The 5,205-nt window shown below is 39.6% G+C and overlaps 1 pseudogene; it reads right to left on the minus strand.

Annotated features, from left to right (window-relative positions):
• Positions 1-381: 381 nt before the first annotated feature.
• LOC110305965 (H/ACA ribonucleoprotein complex subunit DKC1 pseudogene) lies at positions 382-1,948 on the minus strand (annotated as a pseudogene).
• Between the last annotated feature and the right edge of the window lie 3,257 nt (positions 1,949-5,205).

Raw genomic sequence — 5,205 nt, forward strand, 5'->3', positions numbered from 1 at the left:
AATTTTTATAAACATTTTTTCAAAGCAAATTAGGATAGGACTATTTAAGGCATTGTTTGAAATAGTCATTAGTAAACGCCTGAAAACAGTTACTAGGCAGTGCCATGTCTAAAGGTTACTTAAGCAAGCAGAAAAGTTGGTGACAAAAACGAACAAACAAACAATCTGATTTTTATCTCTCATACTCTTGAAACAGGACAGGACAGGATGAGATGGCCACACCAGCTAATCACTGAGGCCACAAGTGGTAGCTAAAGTGAATCAGAACTTTCTACTCTGTTTGGGACCTCTGCTCTACTCCCTCAACAAAAAGGAAGTTTTTTCAATAAGGCTTTCATTTCTCCTCTCAGCTGGACATAATACTTCAAGAAGTGGCTTTTACTATTCAGACATCTCTTCCAGGACTCTTAGTTCCTTCTACTTTTTCTTTTTGGTAGTGTGTCACTGTCCCCATCTCCAGCCTTGCTCCCATGTTCTAACAGAGTTTTGGGCATTTTAATCCTTCTTATTCTTCTGTTTTTCAACTGGGAAAGTCCTGCTGGGGTCTCATTGCTTCCACTCTCACTATCCTGCTTCCTTTATATGGATTTTACTGCTTCAGCTGCTGAGGGGCTTGTACCACTTCAGTAACCAGTGCTTTCTTGCCAGAATTACTATCGTCAATGCACTCCTGCTTCCAGGTGGCAGGGGTATTGTCTGTGGGTTTGCCATGCTTGTCCAGAAAGGCCTGCTTGATCACCATCCTCCAAGTTGTCTTTGGACCTAAACTCCACTTGTGAAGATAAGAATCTATTTCCATGATCACCCCTTTATAATCCTAGCTACTATACCATGGTCACAGGTAGAAATCACTACTGTAGTCATCAATACAGAAGCCCTGCAGATACCTTCCCCTAAGTGGTAGTGACCACAACCTTCTGGTTGACCTCAATGCCATGAACTCATCTTGAAAATCACAAGAATGCATGATCTTGGTCCCATAACAGATTGCATTCACTGCACTGTCTTTCATAACCAAACATTTATTGAGATATCAATGGCTTTTCCAACGGGTACACAATACTCCCTGAAAGTAATTCTGTTCCTGATGGTTATCATACAGCCACTGAGCATCAAGTACATCACACATTGTCACCATGTGGTCCTTTTCACTCAGGACTCCAGAACATACTCTCAAAAGTTCCTGCATCTGACCATTGACTTCCAGTAACAAGACAAGGTGTAAACATAGCATTTGAATGTAGGTGCCAGCTTTACAGCACACCCAAAAGATTCCAAATCTTCTTTCAGGTTCATATTCCACCATTTTGCTCTCATAGATAGCTGTCTCTTTAAAGCAGCAATAAGTGGGAGTTATTGTAACAGGGTACCTGTCAGTCTAGGGCCCGAGAAAGCTGAGTATCCACTTCAGTAGCATTGTGCAGCAGGACAATTCCAACATACTCTTTGCCTGCACACTGTTGTGATTTCACCAAGTGAATGGCTTGTTCAGTGCACACAATTAAACAACCAGTCACTTTGGGATCCAGTGTGCCACTGTGGCCTGTCTTCTTTACCCAAAGAATTCATCGGATCCAGGTTACTTCATCATGGAAGGAGGGGTTAGAGGGCTTGTCAAGATTAAAGAAACCTGTGGCTTCCCCTCTTTAGAAGATTTGAGCCACAAGGAATAAGTGTGTAATGCATTGTCCTTATATTAACTTATCAAAATTCTTTTGTAATAAGGACCATTGAGAAGTGTCCAATTAAACCACTTTGAATTCTGGTTTAATAAGAAATTCTTCAGCATGTTGAATTTCAGCTACATCTTCTTGTAATGGCTTTTGGTCTTTTTTCTTCTTATGCTTATTTGGGAAAGTAAGTAGTTTGTGAGGCCAAACACTAAGATGGCTTGGCTGGTAAATGACATGTGTTGGCTTCCCTTTGGTTCTCCACATGGCTTATGCATGAATCATCTGGTCCTGCACTGTGAGCATTCTGCCTGATATACTGCAAGCTAAGAGCTGCAGCCTCCTACAGTCTGAGACCTGTCAGGTCGCACCACTCTATACTAGTCTTTATAAGTCTGGCTCATTTTACTTAACATTATAACTTCCAACGCTATCCATTTTCATGGAAACAGTTCAGTTTTGTTCTTCTTTATTGTTATGATACTCTTTTTTTTCCATTAGTAGACACCTCCCTGAGGTGTATAAGGAAGTTTTCTCTACATTTCTCTCAGAATTTGATATTTTTCCCTGATACATATTCTGACTGGGCTCCTATAATAGATCTCAATGTAATTTTTCTTTAAAAGATGTTTAAATTTTTATCATAGATTTAATTGCCATTTTTATCACTATTTTGAAAAGTAGTATTGCTTCAATTATTTCATGAATATATTGACTGGACTGCTGATTATTTAATAATTTAATAATTTATTTAATAATTTAAGTTCTTTATTTATTCTAGATGTTATTATTCTATCAGATCAATCACTGGCAAATATTTTCTCCCATCTCATAGACTGACTGTTTACTCTGTTACTCTATTTTTGAAAATGAGGAAGCTTTTAATTTTTTATTACTTCTATTTTTTTACAGTCCAGCCATTATCCCCCTCCCAGTCCACCCTCCCACAGTTCCTTATCCTATTCCTCCTCCTGTCTCCAAGAGGATGTCCCCTGGCCCCTACTCTGATCCCCTGCCAGGCCTTCCTAAGCCCTGGGGCCTCAAGTCTCTCCATCGTTAGGCACATCTTCTCCCATTGAGGCCAGACGAGGCAGTTCTCTGCTGTATATGTGTCAGAGGCATGTATGCTCCCTGGTTAGAGGCCAAATGTCTGAGAGATCTCAGGGGTCCTGGATAGTTGAGACTGCTGGTCTTCCTATGGGGTCACCCTCCTCTTCAGCTTCTTACAAGATTTCCCTAATTCAACCACAGGGGTCCTGCCTGTGTCTCAGTAAGCTGCTTGTTGGGCCTCTCAGAGGGCAGCCATGCTAGGCTCCTGTCTGTAAGCACACAATAATGTTAGTAATAGTGTCAGACCTTGAAGCCTTCTCTTGGGATGGATCCCAATTTGGGCTAGTCACTGGACCCCTTTTCCCTCAGTCTCTTCTCCATTTTTGTCCGTGCAGTACTTTTAGACAGGAACAATTCTGGGTCAGAGTTTTTAACTGTGGGATAGCAACCCTTTCACTCCACTTGATGCCCTGTCTTTCTACTGATGGTAGACTCTATGAGTCCCCTCTCCTCACTGTTGGGTACTTTATCTAAGGTTCCTTCTTTTGATTTCAGAGAGTTTCTTAACTCCAAGCAACCTCAATAGTTAATTATCTTTCTTGTGGTAAATTTTAATTGCTTTATTTTCCTTAAAACGCAAACAGATTTCCTTGATATTTTCCTATATTATTTTGCCTTAATCCTCCCCTACCCAATGCCCTTTCCCATTCCCCAGACTATCCATCCTAATTCATAACTTTTATGGGTAGCCAGACTCTTTCTCAGGCCATTCTTGTTGTTGCTAAATGGACCTAAGAACAAAATGGTCATGCTGGCATATTTAGAGGCTATATCTTTACAAAATGGACTTTCTTTCACCAAGCCTGAAATGGCACAGCTTCTGCTTAGTGAAGGGACTGCCCAGAAGTGACAACTCCACTAAGCTGCCAAAATGGAACCATCTTCTGTGGTATAGTCAACAGCCTGGTTGTAGGTTGTATGCACTCAGCCATTTATATTGTAAAAACAGCATCGTGATGCCCTTACTGGAATAGATACTTACTCTGCTTTCAGACTTGACTTTCCTCCATGCAATGTTTCTGCCAAAATAACCAACCATAGGCTTTTAAAGCTCTTTAATCACCATCACGGAGCTGCATACAGCACTATTTCAAACCAAGGAATTCACTTCACAGCCAAAGAAGTGCATCAGTGAGGCCATGTTCATAAAATTAACTGATTTTAGTACATTTCCCACTACTCTGAGCTTGCTTGAGAAAACAGTGGGGTGACTTATTAATGACACAGATACAGACCAAATAGTTGACAGTATTCCCTAGGAGTATGGAGGCCTGAAGAAAAGTTTTCCTCAGAATGCTGTGTATGGGTTCTGTTTCATCTATGCAGGACTCAAAGTCCCAGAGTTTAAAGTGTAGAGATGGGCATAATTTCACTTACTATTAGCCCTAGATTTCCAATATAAAATGTTTTGTTTCCTATCTTTTCGACCACATGTTTTCCTGGCCCATATGATGTGAATCCAGAAAAAAAAAAAAAAAAGTCTTTTGGTTAAGGTACAGAACAATTCTATTGTCCTGGAAGCTAAGCCTCTCCTCTGGCAACTTCTGGTTTCTGATGTCATTAAGTCAATAGGCTATAAAGGAATAACAGTGTTAAGAGGGGTGATTGATCTAAACTCTTAGAAGGAAATTGGACTGCTTCTCTACATGGAAAAGCAATAGAGAAGATTATATCTGGAATGCAGGAGCCACTTTAGAACATCTCTTGATATTATCATACCTTTGTGATTGATAAAAGGGAAAAGGGAACAACTCTTAACCGAGGCAGAATGACAAAGAGCACCGACATTTCAGGGATGAAAGTATAGTTCACCCTTCTAATAAAAGAACCAATACTTGCTGAAGTGGAAAGTTGGAGGAAATACAGAATGGGAAGTATAGAAATGTATTCATAAATGCCACTTATAGAAATAGGATACAATGCCACTTGTAGAAATAATTATTTATTTGAAAAAAATATTTCTGTCCTATTTTTTATTAACATGATTCTCCATACATAAACAGTATTAAGCTAAAATCTGAGCTTTCCTGTATTGACTGAGATGATATCAGTGGTAAAACATAAATTGGTGTTATCATAATTAACTTATGAGATAATAGAAGGCTAAATATTCCTCAAGGGAATGAGCTATGTACTATAAAATATAAATGCTGTTTGTGATTGTATGTGAGATAGCTATGTTATGTTAAACAGACTTATGCACATTTTCTTCTTTTCATTTGGAAATTAAGAATTGCTTCGCTCTCCGGTCGAGTCAACTGGACAAGCCGAGAGGCTTAAAAGTCACTCATGAGACAAAAGAGTTTCAAGGAAGCTCTCCTCCTGGAGTCTAGCGTTCCTTACTCATACAGTAATTTTTCACTTCTGCGTTCCATTTCCGTGTTAGTCTAGTATATGGATCCACGTGCCCTCCTTCAATATTTTC

The sequence above is a fragment of the Mus caroli genome, unplaced genomic scaffold, assembly GCF_978045245.1.
Source record: "Mus caroli unplaced genomic scaffold, Mus_caroli_1 scaffold_2, whole genome shotgun sequence".
Taxonomy (NCBI): domain Eukaryota; kingdom Metazoa; phylum Chordata; class Mammalia; order Rodentia; family Muridae; genus Mus; species Mus caroli.